This window comes from Arvicanthis niloticus, chromosome 22 (genome assembly GCF_011762505.2).
Source record: "Arvicanthis niloticus isolate mArvNil1 chromosome 22, mArvNil1.pat.X, whole genome shotgun sequence".
In the NCBI taxonomy this organism is placed as follows: Eukaryota; Metazoa; Chordata; class Mammalia; order Rodentia; family Muridae; genus Arvicanthis; species Arvicanthis niloticus.
The window spans coordinates 32689661-32707164 of record NC_133429.1 but is presented as its reverse complement, the minus strand read 5'-3'; positions in this window follow the sequence as shown (position 1 = coordinate 32707164).

Here is a 17504-nt window from a genome sequence, read left to right as displayed (position 1 = left end):
TTGTAGTCATTTCTTTTCTTGCTAATAACCATTCTTGTATTTTGTAAGATGAAATATCGAGATAGCTATCTAAGATAGCTAATGATGTTTTATGCTCAAGACATTTTTATTAATTTTTGAGAATTTCATATAGTGTATAATAAAATAGCATCATATTCAATCCCATCTATCCCATCCAAGTCTCCCATATGCCCCCCCCATATTCCTCCTCTCAATTTTATGTCTTTAAAAATATATAATACCTTAATTCCAGCTAGTGCTGCCTATATATTCATGGCTATTGTGTTATCCACTGAAGCATGGGAAACCTGAAAGTGGTCACATCCTCAAAACAGAATGATTCTTCCTCCATAGCAACTATCTTTCACCAATAGCTTCTCAGCAAAGGATATGACCTGGAGAGTATCTGCCCCATCTATGCTAAATTGGGCTGGCTTAATCTTGTATAGGTCTTGTGAAGGTGACCACAGCAGCTATGAATCCTTGATTTTTCATAACATGTCTTGTCCAGATGATGGTTTTGACAGCACTCTTCCTCATCCCTGGCTCAAAGTACAAGTCTAAAATATAGAATGGAATTACTCTGTAGGAATAGACGGAAAAGGCCACTCCCAGAAGATGCTCGTTAAGTTACAGTACAAGATATGGGGCACTTCACTGTCAGCTCTGGGTCTCAGAGACTTCATGTGTCATTAAAACAATTGACATTGCTCTTGGTTACCCACCATAACTACACAAGTAAGACTCCGTTCTTAAAGGCTCCACATATTTTGGTGGCAGGACGTATAGAAACCAATCTCAAACTAAGTAGAAAATGTCCCCTGCTGGCTATATTATATAGTACCAAGAAGTGCCAAGCAGACTGCCAAGGGAGAAAAGACACCTATGGTCTTACCTAGTGTGGGGCTTTTCATACCGCAGTGCTGACATTCCAAGCACATCGCTACCTGTGCAATAGTGGCTCCATTTGATTGATGGTGTGATTAAATTATAGTGTTAGTTTATTTTGTAGGAGAGCATGGACGTCTGGTTAATCTGTCTAATGGTGAGATTAGACTATTGAAATCACTGAATATTACTGTGTTGGCATTAATCTGTGTCCTTATATCTTAGTTGCATTTTTTTTTAAAGTTAGGTGAACCTGTGTTTGGTGTGAATATGTTTAGAATTGTAATGTTCTCCTGATGGATTGTTTCTTTAATCAGTATGAAGTGACTCTTTTTTCCTCTTCTGATCAGATTCAGTTTGCAGTCTATTTTTTTCCAGATTGCAGAGCAGCAATGCTCATTTACTCCCTTTTATCCCATTCACTTAGGCGACACTTTTTCATTATTTCACACTAAGATAATGTCTGTCTTTGATAACAAGAGATATTTCTTGGATGCAACAAAGGAATTATCGTCTTTTCTAATTCAATCCATTTCTCTGAGTACAGGGATTTTGAGATTATCTACATTCATTTCAGAGTTATTATTGAAATCTGGTGTTTATTGACTTGTATAACTTCATAGGTCTCTCTCTGTCTCTGTCTGTCTCTCTGTCTCTCTGTCTCTCTCTCTCCTTCTTTCTGTGTGTGTTTAGTACTCCTTTGTTTCACAATTGTCTAAGTCACATATATGTTTTTAACTGGACTCTTTTGGATGTGTTTATCTTTCTCTTTAGTCAAAAGTATTTCTTCCAGTGTCCTCTGCGGGTTGGCTTGGTGGTCGTAAATTCTTTTAGCCTGCTTTTGTCCTGGGAAGTTCTTCTTTGTCTTTCAATTATGATTGATAGTCTTGAGTTTAAAATACATCTCTCTAAACCCTTCTGGCTTTTAAGGCTTCCACTGGAGAGTTAACAATTTCTCTGATGGGCCTGCCTCATTATGTCATGTAAAAGTGCTTGTCTCTTGTAGTTTTCAACATGAAATATTCTTTCTTTTCTTTTCTTTTTTTCCTCTTATTTGGTGTTTTAGCTATGATATGACTTGGAAAGTTTCTTTTCCTGTCCTATTTGGTGTTTTGTGAGCTTCTTGAATGTGTATGGACATCTCTTTTCCTGTATTTAGTAAACTTTATGTCATTTTTGTTGAAAATATTTTCTATTCCTTTGGCATGAAATCTTTCTTCAATTTACTTAATCAATTTTGCCTCTGTACAGGGTCCTAGAGATTTTGCATGTTCCATGCATATGTTTTTTTTTTTTTAAATTATCATTGGCATTGACTGAGGGATCCAAGTCTTCTACCTTGTCTTCAAGCCCTGAAATTATATCCCATGTATGATCCATTATATTGGTGATGCTTCCACTGAACTTTTTATTTGACCTATTGTAGTTTTCATTTCTGTCATTCTCATGTCTTGTTTTTTCCTTCTGTACTTTTATGTCTTAATTGAATTTTTCTATTTTCAGATCTTGAATTGACCTCCTTAATTCATGCAGCTGCTGGAGTTTCCGTAGAATAGATTTATGCCATAGTTCATTTGTTTGAAGATATCTATCATTGTTCTTTTGAATTCAATTTCTGGAATTTTACCTACATCATTTTCATTGGGGGCTGTTACTGTGGACTTAATGACGTTTGGAGGAAACAAGTTGCTATGGTTTTTCAGGTTTATTGATTTTTGTACTAGGACCTGCTTCTCTAGGAAGAGATTCTTGGATAAGACTTTTGTCATTATCTTTTAATTCAATTCCATTTCTACTTTTAGTAGAGGTGTTGGTAGTTTTCAGAAGGGACTCCATTGTAGTAGGGATCAAGTGATATTTCCTTCTCTTAGGCTGTCATTCAGGACTCTAGGCCATAGTGCAGACCTCTACTGCAAGATATGTACTGTCTGAAACAATGGGTACCATCCAGCAGTAAACCCAGCATTAAAATGATATCTGTTGACTCCAAAATAGTCATTTTTCAAGTATCAGTTGTTTGGAACACTGAAAGGATATTGCTAGTATTATGTATACCAGTGTATCGTTTACTGTGGGTATGAGTGGAAAAATTAAAAGGAAACCACATTGGAATTGGTGATTATAATTAGGGTGCTCATAGGAAGTAAAGGAAGGGTCTGTACATGAAAGGTGAATACAGAAGAAAGGAAAAGATGAGGGTGAGGTGCGAGAGTCTTGGCTGAAGGTAGATTGAAAAAAAGAAGCAGTGATATGCACTCAAATAATGCAGAACAGTGCCTTTTCTCAGGAGGTTGAGTCATAGAGACTGTAAACTAGGGCACCGTGTGTTCTTTGGAAGAGATAAAAGATGCAAAGATACACAGGGGAAAAGGCAGGCTCAAATATCGAGGGACCAGGTGGCCTGCTATGTTGACCGTGGGTATTTTAAAGTAAGAAATTGCTGCAGAGGGTAATAAGAGCTGTGTGGTGCCTGGGTGTGAGGCTGGATTCTAGGCTGACTCCCCAGCCTCAGAAAGTGACCTGAGATGGGAGCCAAAGTCTTGACTAGGAGTGGGAGGTAAACTAATAATTTATAATATTTCTGGTTAATACGACTAATCGTCTAAAAGAACTCAAACCTAATTGCTAGTTAAAAAAAAATCCCCCAATTACTTTTTATTTCTATAAGCAGTGGCACGAAATGTCCCATCAACATCTTTTAACCTCTGTATTTTCTAGGATATTAAGTCTTTAAATTTCAACATTACATTTTAAATGTTAGAAGCCTAAAAACTAATTGGGCTAATGACAAAGATTACATGTCATTGCACATAGAGGTTTACTTTCATTGGTCTATATTAATTTGAAAGGGTCATGGAAAGGAGAAAATTAGAGCAGGTTTTTCAAATCAACAGCAAAAAACTATAAAAGTAAATTATATTTACTTCTGGGAAGCATGGGAGTACAGGCCTTGGAAAAACGGGCCACTCGTCTCTCTAATTCTTCAATACCAGCCTTGGTTAGCTTTTCCCAGCTGTCCTGAACTAACAACCTGCTGAGGTCTCAGGTGGGGAGGCCACAGTTGGCCAGCTGTTCTCAATAATCTGCAGAATTCATTATCTATCTGTGAACAATGCTGAGGTCTGGTGGAGCCTTCTTTTAGAAGAAACCCACAAAGCTGGAAGCTCATAAGCAATCTCGCAGATCATTAGTCACACATGGACGATGGAGGGCTCTTTCTATTATTTCCTTCTTTCGTTTTTTTTTCTCTCTCCTTTCCTTTTGTATACAAAAGAAATTACCCCGAGAGTTCTTTGAAAAATCAGTCTCCCATCTGCACTAAAACACACACACACACACACACACACACACACACACACACACACACACACACACACACATACACACACACTGAAAAGGATTTTCAAGAGAACTTCCTGAGGAAGCAAGTAAATTGAATTCTCCCTAGGTCTTAAAGATTTATTATTTAAAAAGTGATCAGGATGCTGAGTGCATACTCTTATACATGTTTCTTCTGAAGGTGTTGCAGTCAAAATTGTAACTGCTCGTTTTGTGTGTAATGGAGTCACACTCACAGTATGAGTGTGCATGTGTGTGTGTGTGCAGATGTGTGCACACATACATACTTCATATCTGTTAGAGTTGGGATAATGACATATTACCTTAGCTATAAGACAATAGGAGTGGGATAAGAGCGCTCAGTTGTAGAGCACTTTCCCAGAATGTGAAAGGCCCGGAATGAAGAGGAAAAAGGTGTGTGTGTGTGTGTGTGTATAAAAAATGTTTATGTACATGTATATATGTTATCGAGAAAAAGAAATATCAACAGGCATGTTTTCACACCTGAAGTGTAGATACTGTTGTCTACATGTGCATGTGCACATGTATGTGGGGCTCTAGCATGCTGCCTTTTTTTTTTTTTTTTCTGGTGCCAGATGGGAAGGAATGCTTTTGATAGCCATGTTTGTGTCTCTGTAAAAGCCAAGGCAGGCAGTCACTGTGAGAAGATAAAGCTAGGTGCCTACTTCATATTTACTCACAGTATTAAAATGGAACCAGAATATGGTGAACAACTTAGATTGAGACTCTGACCTGCAGGCATACCTTGACCATTTGTGCTGTTGACCTCATAACATCCATGGTTATCTTGAGAAAACCTGCACAAGATTGGCCCTGCCACAGCAAGCATAGGCCTGCATGGGTCTGCATCGAGTCCTCTTGCAAACATATGGCTTCCAGTTTAGTGTTTTTTTTTTTTTTTTTTTTTTTTTTAATGGAACTGTTTAGTGTATGAATGAGTAGGCCTCTGTTTCTCATGCCTTCTCTTGGGCCCTTTTCTTTCTGTTTTGTTTTTTTGTTTGTTTGTTTATTGTTCAATTCCAATGTGTTAGTTTTGTTTTATCTTATATTTTATTTTATCAGTATCCCTTAGAAGCCTGTTTGTTTGCTCTTTCTTTCTAATGAGAGAGAGAAAGAGGAGTGAAACCAGATAGGAGAGAAGCTTGGGAGGAACTGGGAGAATTAGTGTGAGGGGACACCATAATCAGGACATATTATGTGAGAAAAAAAATAATGTGAAAAAAGAAATAATGAAAAAAAAAATCCAAAAAGTTGGGTGTGAGGGAAAGAGGTGTGGATCTGCGGATAGTTGGGGGAAGGAGGAGACTGTGATCAAAGCACACCATATGCAATTCCCAAAGAACTATAAAAAATGTATATTAAAAAAAGATTGGCCCTGTCAACATCTTGTCATGAATGGAGAGGAACTTGGGAAACCCCCACCACTCATGAAGGGTTTACAGGCAACTAAGGAGGAATGGGTGAGAGATGGCATTTTCTTGAATGGTATAGCCTCAGGCAAGGGTGCCCAAAGTCTTGAAGACAACCCTAAAGGAACTCACTGGGTCATAAAAAGAAAAGACATAGAAGAAGAATGGCTGTACTTGGGAAGAGGAAGAGGATCGACAGGAATAGTATGCATATGATCGAAATACATTGTAGACATGAATAAAATGTCATAATGAACTCATCATGCGTAATTAATGTATAGTAGTTAAAACGACAAAATAGAATGAAGATACTAGCAGAAGCCTCATCCAAGAATATAGTAGAAATGGCACGGACACAAAAAAAAAATAAATAAATAAAACAAAAATAAAAAGAGGAGATTTAGGAAACCAGTTGGCAGAAAGGCAGATGTTTGTTACAGCTGAGAATGAATGTTTATAATGTCATGTAAGGAGAACGTGGAGAAAAAAAAAAAAACAACACTTATATCATAAAACACTCATTCAAGAGATTATTCTTAAGAGTAGTCATCATGCAAGGTTTTATGTTCATTTCTCCACTGCCTAAAGTAGGCTTGAAACAACTTTTGGAATTACGCTCCTAACATCAGAATGTGAGCTCCATCGCTTACATCATAGTTTTATGTTTTAGTGATAGGATAAGATGGTTTTTTTGTTTTTGTTTTTATTTTTTGGTAAACAAAATAGGGTGTGTACAAAGACAACAGAACTTTTTTTTTTTTCAGTCAGTCTTTGAAAGAGTAGTAGATACACTAGAGAAACCATTTTTAAACACTCAGGTCAAATACCCAGAGGTAAAATCCAATTCAAGAGTCAAGATCTGGAGTTTGGGGCAAGGCGGAGATGAGATGGAACTGAGGGATCTGCTGAACTTGAGAAGCCCAGGGACAGGCAGGTGAGGGTTACTAGGTAAACAGTAACCAGACCAGTAGAAGGTCTGTCTTGGGTGGGCTGGTGGGTGGGCAGAGAAAAGCAGATTTACTAATGGAGACCTGGATGTCAGTTGGCAGCTTTGCTCCAGTTTGGCCACTTGTTTCAGTCATTAACTCAGCTCTAATGTAATGCCCATCTTTCCATTTTACATACACCCCAAAGCAGTACAGATTGGAAACTCAGGATGGGTTTTAAAAGAATATGCTACAGGTTCTCAGAGCCATTCCTGAATAAGTTTACAAACAAACAAACAAACAAAAAACAAAAACAAAAACAAAAAAACTGACCAGTAGAATGGTAAATAGCTTCTCCTCCTTCTCCTTCTCTTTCTCCTTCTTTTTCTCCTCCTCTTCCTCCTCTTCTTCTTTCTCCTCCTCTTTCTCTTCCTCTTCTCCTCTTCCTTTATTTGGAAAGAGGAATGGACTTGTTTACACAATGTGAAAACACTTGTTTAAAAACTCAGCCAACTTGTGGTCACAGCTTATAATCACTAGTATTTTTAATTACTAATTAAAAAATGACAAGAATAAGTAATTAAATTCTAATAAGTCAGAGATAGTATAAGGAAGATGTGTATATGTATATATGTATGTGTGTGTGTATGTGTGTGGAAGAGAGAAAGAGGGAGAGGGAGAGGGAGAGCGCTTACTTGTATCTCTGAGTGGTCAGGCAGTTCTCCCTCCTAATTGCTGCCCTGTTATACTCTGTCTTGGCTCCAACAGTTGACTGTCATTGAAGCCATCCTGACTCCTGGAAAAGACTGTCTATTCATTCATTCATTCATTCATTCATTTATTCAATACCATCTTCCTTGCCATACCCCACAGCATGAGGCCACCTTACCCGACCCTGGGGAACATGGTCACAGTCACACTGTCAGTGCAGTCACTTCTGTCCTTCCCCAGTGATCTCTCATAACCTAGCTAAAAATGATGCTGTTCCTCACAAACACAGAAGACATTATGCCGACATATATCCTTGCTCACCCACAAAGGAGATGGCCAAGACCCCACAGAGCCATGGATAGCCATGATTGCAAAGGAGACCTTGATATTGTAGGGTCCTTTCTCTGTCACCAGTGATATGAACTGGAGATGGCTCTGCTACTGACACTACCCTGCTGAAAGGAGAAAGGAATACATTTGCAAATGTTTCCCCTCTTCTTCATGACTCTTACAGTCATGCCATACACCTGACCTTTGACACCATGACTGCTGTACATCATTAGTCTGCATCAAGGGTGTGATGATCACAGCTCGTGGGTCAGCAGAGTATGGATCTAGAAGAGGAACAGTTAAGTGTTAATGGATTTGCTTTAGGCATTTCACAACCCACGGGTCCTGATTAGACTGAAAGGGGGTTACCATGGGAGAACTGAAAACATAAATAATGCATTTTATACTTCAAGTATATTTCTCCTTAAATAAGTCAGCATGTACTGATTCCAAAAAGAAAAAAGAAGATATATTTTTTAAAAATGGTCTGTATATTGTTTTATTTGTTATTGTCTGAGAATCTTGTATATGCATATAATATGATTTAAACAACTATTCTCCATTCCTTCCATTTTACTTATTACTTCTAACCTTACCCCCCACAAACCCACACACACTGTAGAGTGAAAAATTATAAAGGCCATTTTATGAAATATGTGTAGATTTTTCGCCTTAGACCTTGGGCAGAAAAGTGCAGATTCCAGAACGAGGAACTGAATGTAAGATTTTCACCACCCCAGGACACATTCCAGGTGAATGTGAATCAAGCCTCAAACAATAGGCCCACCTATGGGTGGGAGAGGCCCAAGGCAGGAAGGCATTCCTGACTACAGATAAAGATGCTGCCACCTAGGTGGGGCTATAGCCAGAAGATAGTTAATCTGAAATAGTTGGTAAATGGCAGAATAGGACACAATAGCATGGTAAAAACCACATTTTTGAGAAGAATGAGTGTGCAGAGTGATTTTCACATGACTCTAGATCATTTGGGCTAGATTCTCTGAAATGTTCCATTGTTCTTGGTTAACCCTCCCTTGGTCTTCCCAGTGCTATGTTCAAAATTTGTAAAACGACCAATCATGGGTAACCGTGCAAAAATGCAACCATTCATGTGTAAGCGCGCGAAAATGCCTTCCTTCCCCCACCCCATGCTATAAAAGACCCTTTAACCCACCACTCTGGGCCAAAACCTTGCTCTTGGAGCTAAAGAGCTTGTAGTTTTGACCGCCGGCTAACTTCCCTAATAAAGCCTCTGCTGATTGCATCCAGGTATGGTTTCTTGTGATCTTTGGGTGGTCTTGATCTCCTGAGACTCGAGGAAGGGTCTCCCGAGTATGGGGGTCTTCAACACTTCATGCCCTTAAGAAAGAAAATTCACCAAATTCCCTTAGTACTACCTGTATGGTTGATAGGTGTAGGACCACCAGCTAGAACATGGATAACCTCCCAGAGGCTAAATCCTTGATGGTTACTGACTTTCCCTTCCCAGGCAGCCAACCGAGGAAGAGATTTCTTAAAAAAAAAAAAAAAAAAAAAAAAAAAAAAAAAAAAAAAAAAAAAAAAAAAAAAAACCGGTGTCATGGTCTTGCCTTTTTCGAAACACAAAGCCAAAACCTCTTGAAGGTTTTCTTGGTAATTGATGATGTGGCTTAGAAAACTGTAAAATGGTATTTGAAAGCTGGTACACACAGGGATCTTAAAGCAAGCGTCCGTTAAACAATGTGGTTGTGAATGAAACTTGAGTTGCTATCCGAAACGCAGAGGTACATCGCAGGCAAGCGCACATTCTCCTAACAAGGAGCAGGGATGGAATCCGAAACCAGCATGGGACTTTGCTGATGTAAAACCTGGAGGAAGAAGCTCAGAGGGGACATTTATTACGCAGGCTGTAATGAGCTCTCTCTTGCAGCAACAGTAGAGTTCTTTGAAGTATCCAGAACCCTCAGAAGCAACATTCAGGGAGAGACATGCAGACATTTGCACCAATCAATAGGAGCCCTGGCAAAACCATTAATTAAAGCCGCTGCAGTTTCTTGCAATCCAATGAGGTTTGGATTTCAGATAATTGCTGTACAGTAAATGAAGAAAAGAAACCAAAGCTATTTGTCTCATATGCAAGCCAATTTTCTGGGCACAATCAAATTTTACTTCTTATTTTCTCCAACAGCCGCTTTAAACCCATTGAGGATTCAGAAGTCATGATACAATATTAGTAAGAAAATTAAAGTCGTGGCAAATCACAACTTGCTTTTTGAGCAACACAGGGGGAGGTCCGTTAATACTAAATATCTGCAGCCTGCGCACACGGGCATTCACATTTCCTAGGAGAGTCTAAGGGAAATACAATCTTCAGGGATGACGCTTATAGCTTTTGCATAACAATAACCAAGATGCTGATATCAGCTAATGAAATTCCAACTCGACGCTGGAAGTAGAGCCCCAAGGCTCCTAGCAAACCTCTCTTATGAAACCAGGGATACACTCCTTGTTTAAAAAGTAAACAGTTAATCCTATTTACTCATTCAACATATATTTAGTGAAGACTTTCTTTATGTCAATGTTTCTTAGACTCTGGAGAGGTCCTAGTGAGAAACTACAAACTTTTTTTTTTAAATTTTTTTTATTAATCATTCCATTCCTTTACATCTCAAATGACATCCCACTTCCCAGTTACCCCCTTTAACCACCCCTATCCCATAATATCCCACTTCCTGGTTAACCCTCTGCCGATCCCCATCCCACATCTGACCTCCCCCTCCCTTTTGACTGTATGAGAGTATTCCTCCCCCCACCCACACTTTCCTACCCCCAACCCCCCCACCCCACCCCCGTCCAGCATCCCCCTACTCTGGGGCATCAAACATCCCCGGGACCAAGGGTCTCCCCTCCTGTTACTGTCAGGCAAGGCTACGTATGTATGTGGAGCCATGGATCCCTCTAGGTACACTCCTTAGTTGGTGGTCTAGTCTCTGGGAGAACTGAGTGGTCAGGCCAGCCTATGTTGTTCTTCCAATGGGGTTGCAATTCCTGTTTGCTCCTCCAGTCCTTCTGCCAGCTCCCCCACCAGGTTTCCTGAGCTCAGCCTGATGGTTGGCTCCAAGCATCTGCCTCTGCGTTGGTCAGTAGCTGGCCAGACCTCCCCAGGAACTGACCAACCAAAAGCATTCACATTTCTGTTAGTGTTCTCTTTTGAATCCCACATTGGTGGTAGGAAAGGAAGTTCTCAGCTGTTAAAAGGTGCTAGGGGACGCTTTGTGCTTAGGTACGTCCTTATTTCTGATTGTTTGCTACGATCGCGTTCCTATGTCTGGCTCCGGTTGCACTTGGGTTTTTCAAGTCAGTTTCCATCCTGCAGGGCTTTTTATGATCTCTTCCACTCTCATTTTTTTTGGCTGCCTCTTCTATAAAAGCTGGACTTCCTCCTTCCCTATCACACATATTACAATAAAATACTCAGAGCTCATGAGCAATTTGTGGAGAGATATCTGGAAGGTACAATATGAAGAATTATTAAAGTTTTAGACACGGTGAGAGGGTGAGAAGGTAAGTCCACAATATGTTAGATGAGACTTTTTTTTTTTTTTTTTTTTGAGGTGAACCTTGATGAAGAGATGAGCTCACTAGTTCATCTGAAGAACCACACATTGAGTTTTAGGTAATTTGGGTCATACAAATAGAGACTCCGTTTAAGGTCTACATCTGAGATAAGAGGTGTGGAATTGAAATGCAAGTTTGTGTACTTGAAACCAAGCAGATAACTGAAAGTGGGCATGTCCATAAAGCCACCAACTGGAAAAGAAAGCCAAAGGAGAAGGGAATGGCGCCTGAGCCTGGAGGAACTATAATTTTAATAGCGTAGGGATTTATAGTCCCCGAGGCCAACAGCGTAATAACCATCTGGAAACATGACAGAGTGCGGGGGAAAAATCCTCACTACATAGAAACCTCTGAGATGGGACTCAGCATCACTGAGATGGGGCTTAGCCTCATGCCCAATGATCAGTCTTTAGATGTTTCTGGTGCACATTCAAAGTTTAGAGTCACTGGTAAAGGAGGGAACAGGGGCAAGGAAAGGCTTTAAAACGTTGTTAAGACTGAGCTGTCTGGCTAAGGTCAAAAGGAAAGGCAGGAGAATGTGGGATGAAGTTAGAGTCCAGGAGACTCAGTCAAGGGGGGCATCAAGGGCAAACTTTGCTGGCCGGAAGGTCAGAGGACAAGCTGATCATTTTTGACTCTGGAGAAATTTGTTTCAAGTGAAACATAGAGATAATGGCAGACTTGAATATACTGAGGGGCAGGAGACCGGAGGCCAAATAGATCAGAGTGAGGTGGATACAGAGGTGGCAGATGGTATAATAAATCAACAGAGAGGTTATTATTTTAGGAAGATAAACCCATGAGTTACAAGGTCTGAATGCAGACACCACCTTCCATCACCTCCTCTGCTCACATATCATGTATGAACACAGCATCCCAGTTCATAACTGTCTCCCTGCTTGCCCCAGTGCATGGGATGGGCTGTTTTTAAATTAGTGTCTTAACAACATGACAAGCTCCCCTTATTCAGGACCCTGTCAACAAGTTTCACACCCCTGTGACAAAGTATCTGACAGCAACAGCTTAGGGTAACAAACATTTATATTGGCTCGTGGTTTCAGAGGACTTTCCTCCAGCCAAATGGGGAAGGCATAAAGTAATGGCAAGAGCCTGTCCATACAGTCATAGACCTGTAGCAATGGGAATGTACCAGGGGCTTTTTCACAACCTTTAAAGGCTCATTCACATGGACCTACTTCTGGGTAGGCTCCACCTTCAAAAATAGAGCTAGCATCTTGAAAACAAGCATTCAAACATGAGCCGTGGGAACATTTTAGATTGAGAACATGGTGAGGCCCTTCATTTTTGCTTTCTTGTCATTAGTTCAGTGCTATGTTCTTAGAGATATTTCCTGCTGTCACTATATCTTATTTTAATATCCTTTCTTATTACCAACCACTGTTGGTGCTAGTCTTTATTGTCAAGTTAACATAGCCCAGGAAGATGGAGCCCCAAATGACTAGCTCCCCAGAACAGACTGGCCGATAGCCCTGTCTATAAGAGCCTGTTTTGATTCATGATTTATGTATAAGGGCCCAGTTTACTGTGGGGTACACTATCTCTAGGCAGGTAGATCAGGCCTGTATAACAAAGCTAGTTGATAAGGAGTCTGTGCAAGTCGGATAAAGCCTTGCTTCCAGGCTACTGGGTTGAATTCCTGCTCTGACTTCCCTTAGTGATGGACTGTAAGTCTAAGATGAAATAGACTCTTCTCTCCCCAGTTTGACTTTGGTTGGTGTGGTGGTTTGAATATGCTTGGCTCAGGGAGTGGCACTATTAGGAGGTATGGCCTTGTTGGACTAAGCATATCACTGTGGGTGTGGGCTTTAAGACCCTCATCCTAGCTGCCTGGAAGTCAGTCTTCTCCTAACAGCCTTCAGATGAAGATGTAGAACTCTTAGTTCCTCCTGCACCATGCCTGCCTGGATGCTGCCATGCTCCTACCTTGATGACAATGGACTGAATCTCTGAACCTGTAAGCTAGCCCCAATTAAATGTTGCCCTTATAAGAGTTGCCTTGGTCATGGTGTATGTTCACAGCAGTAAAATCACAGAAATCAAAGTAGAACATAGCCTAATCTATTATCATATTTCTTTATTCTCACTGCACCTTTCACTCTCTGAATTGATCTCACTTGTTTACCGCTAGTTAATTTTAGGACAGATGGAAAGACTTTCCCTTTTCGTAGGGATAGCTCTAATGTTCTGGGCAGTGGCTGGAGTGTGGTAAGCATTGTGCAAATGTTTGTGGAAGGGCAGCACACAAACATGTCTGAAAATATGTCTTCTTGTTCATTTAAAATAGGGAGCTCAAAGGAGTATTTTTTAAATGGATTATATTTTCTATTTAAATTAAAATAAAGAAAGATTGTCCTCTCAGATCAAGGCTATGAGCCATTGGGGATGTTGAAGGTTTGCTGTTGGCTGAAGGTTCCAACTAGTGTCAGAAGGTAGAACAATGAACAGACCCTGGAAACCCAGAAGGATTTGAAGATGTCATCTGCTGTGCTTTGTGACTTTCTCCACAGATGTTCAGAAAGATGCAAGAAGGGCATAGAAAAATTAGGTGATTGTGGGTATAGAAATAGATAGTTTTCCTGGAAAAAAAGTGCACAAAAGACTTTAAAGTACTTAGCAAGTACGCTACCGATGATTCTAGAGCCTGGTATGGTTAAAATGTCACAGCAGTTAGAGTTAAACAAGAAAGGTTAAAGGTTATCAAGTTGTAACCAAGGAGTGAGTAACTTATTCAAGGATGCTCCATGAACCAGAGTGTCCATTATGACAAGAGGAAGTCGCGGTAGGAGTAAGTATGGGAGAAGCCACTAGAAATGAAGGCTAGTAATTGTTTTTATTTTGTAATTTGTACTTATTTTGTGTAGACTCTGTGTGTGTGTGTATGTTTGTATGGTATGTGTGAATATGAGTGTGTGTATATGTATGTGTGTGTGAATGTATATATGTGTGAATGTGTATATGTGTGTATGTATAAGTGTGCATATGTGTGAGTGTGTATATATGAATGTGTGTGTGAGTGGTGTATATGTATGTGTGTATATGTGTGTATGTGTTTGAGTATGTATGTGTATGTGTGAGTATGTGTATGTGTGTGTAAGTGTGTATGAGTATGTGTTTATTTGTGAGTATATGTGTATGTGTGGTGTGTGTATTTGTGAATATGTATGTATATGTGAGTGTGTTTGTGTGTGTTGTCTGTTATTCAGTCTTTTAAAACAATTTTCACTTTCTGGCAAAAGCTAGCCTTGAATTCACAGAAACTCTTCTGTTTTCAGTTTTCAAGTGCCAAGGTTACAGGCATGGGTCACCGTGACTGGTTAGTGAAATGAGATAGGTACATAAAGGCGCTCAAGAGCTGTAAACCACCAGGCCAAACCAAATCTTATAATCTACGAAAATACACAATAAAAAGTAATGCCTTAACAGTTTGTAAGAATCAACAAATGTTTAAAAAATCTGAAGCATATGAATAGTATTGTTTACAAACATAGCATATTATAAACACACTCAATTACATACTGCAGTGGACCAAAGATAATCTTTGCCCTTTTCTTAATCTGAAATCAAGAAATGACCTATTAGTATAGTCTATAATCCACCTTTTACTTGCCACTCTTTCCCAGAATTTAAATTAGTTTTATTTTAGTATAAATTAACAATACCACTAAAAGTAGCAATTTTAGGATTGTGTGTGTCTTTGTGAGTACAACATACATGTACGTTCTGTAACTTCTTAGTTTCTGACCAAAGCCAGCTCAAATTGTGGAAGAATTTATTTCCTATGCCTATGAGTACAATGAGGCTAGGTACTTCGCTCAGTCATGAAGGACTACTTGCTTTGCAAGCAACAAGAACCCTGAAATAATCCTTAGCATCCCTTGAAAAGATGGGCATGGTGGTATGTATTTATAATTTCACCACTGACATAGAGACAAGGCACCCCTAAGTTTCACTGGCCTGCCTAGCTTACTATGAGAGTCCTTGCCTCAAAAAATAAGGTATAGATAGAATCTGAGCAACTGGAGCTGAGATTGACTTCTGGTCTCAACATATGTGGATCCACGTTCTCTTTCTCCTCACTCCCTCTTTCTCACTCACACTCCCTCTCTCTCACTCACACTCACACAGAATTTTAAAAGTAAGCTGATTAATACAATCGATTTACTAAAATCACATAGAGTATTTTGTAATATTTTTTCTTCTCTCTTTTCTTTTACTTTGTTGTTTCCTTTACCTTTGGATTTTTTAGAAAACACGCGGTGACCCAAACTAGTATTATGTATTATGAGCAGAAAGAGACAAAGGTTAAGATATGTTTATTTGTATCAAAAAAATAAGGACAAATATCACATATTTATAAGCTGATCAATCAGCATATTTGGCGACTTCCAGTTCCTTATTCAATCCCTTGAACCCTATTCAGGTAGAGTCACAGCAAGGTCTTAGTTACTCGTGTGCATGAGAAAGGACGTCTAAGCCCTCATTGTGCTGCGTGTCTTCTGCAGGCTCTTCTGGTGGATGTCACTCAGGGCTGTGTGGTTATTCATTTTCACTACTTACATCTAGTTTACACCAAACTATCAGGAGAGGAAATTGTGTTCTTTTCCATATTAACTGACTAAAGTCTGGACTCATCTCTCCATCAAAAAATAAGCTATTTCACTGATGGGTGCTGAGAAAGCCCAAGAAAAAGTCACAGATAACTGTCTGCACTATAGAAAATTTCTAAATTGAATTTGTCAAGATACCAACAAACATGAGCTAATTTTTTGTTCTTTAAAAATTCTTGCTGTGAGAATTCCCAGTGTATGTTTTTTCCCTCTACTTATGTTATGGAAAACATTCCTCAGAAACAATACAAATCATGGGCCCATAGGCTGGAGTTGGGGAAGTAGCATATTAAAATGCTGTGTATTAATAGGGAACAAGTCAGGTACAGTTGGTAACAATGATGTAGGTTGTTTCCTCCGGATATGAAGTAGGAAATACAATTAAGTAAACTAGGTTAGTTTCCTGTTAATGTTGCCTTGTGGTTCCAAACTCACAATGCATGCAATTCTCTTTTATGTCTTTCCATTTTGCAGAAGACTGCAGATGCCAAGACCTAGGCTATGTGGTGCACAGAAAAAGCACAGTGTGTGCATTACTTTCCTATAGAAAACTCTGAATGTAATGTTTATCAAGACGTAAAGACAAGGCTTTCATTGCTTTAGTATGCTTGGTAATGGGTGGCCATAGAATAACTCTACCCTCTTACACGTTGTTCCAGAGCTTAAGGTCACAGAGGCTGGAAACCCATTTTCTGTCTTTCTGCATAATCAGGCTTTGGAGCCCCCCAGGCAAATAAGTGTTGTCAAGGCCAGAGAGACAGACATCCTAGACTATCAGATCCAGTCCTTGTCATTGTATCACATTCTTGCATTGACTTTCAGCCATATGGAATGTCTTTTTTTCCCCCCACCTTTTTTTCCCAAATGTTTTTAATTGGAATAGAATTATATAATTTTCTCCCTTGCTTTCTCCCCTCCAGTGTCTCCCAGCTGTCTTTTCCAAAATCCCTCTCATGATCACCCCTCTCTCAAGGTGATAGCTTGATTTTCTTTAGTTATATCTGTATAACACACACACACACACACACACACACACACACACACACACACCTTGCTGGGTCCATCTTTTGTTGTTTGTGTGTATATGGCTGACCACTTTGCTTTGGATAATCAATAAGGGGGCTCATCTCTGGTAAAGGTGAATTCTTGTTGACTCTAGTTCTTTGTTTAGGGATGGGATTCCATAAAATTTATCCCCTTCCATGTTAACATGTCCATTGCCACTCTTATGGTCTTGTTTATGTAGCCATTTCTAGGAAAGACTGTTGCATAGCTGATGTGCTGATATTCTTGCTCTCATACCTTGTACCTTAATTATATATACAACATGTACACACATACACACGCACACGAACACACACAAATGTTGACAGTGCTCCCCAAAAGAACCATAGACTAACAGAGACCCAAGTTCCAGACATGAGAAAGCTTTCCAATGGTTGGTCAGGGTAGTCCAAATGATTTCCACGATAATATAGATTATTGATGTAGCCCTTGGTTTCCTTTTAGGGGTTGAGGGTAGGCCCCTATTGCTGAAGACACCACACACTTAGGACATAGGATAACTCAACCTGGATCTAACCTAAAACAGTCCTACCCAGCTACAGTACCTATGAACCACAATGATGATCAGTATGACAAGGTATGCATAAAAG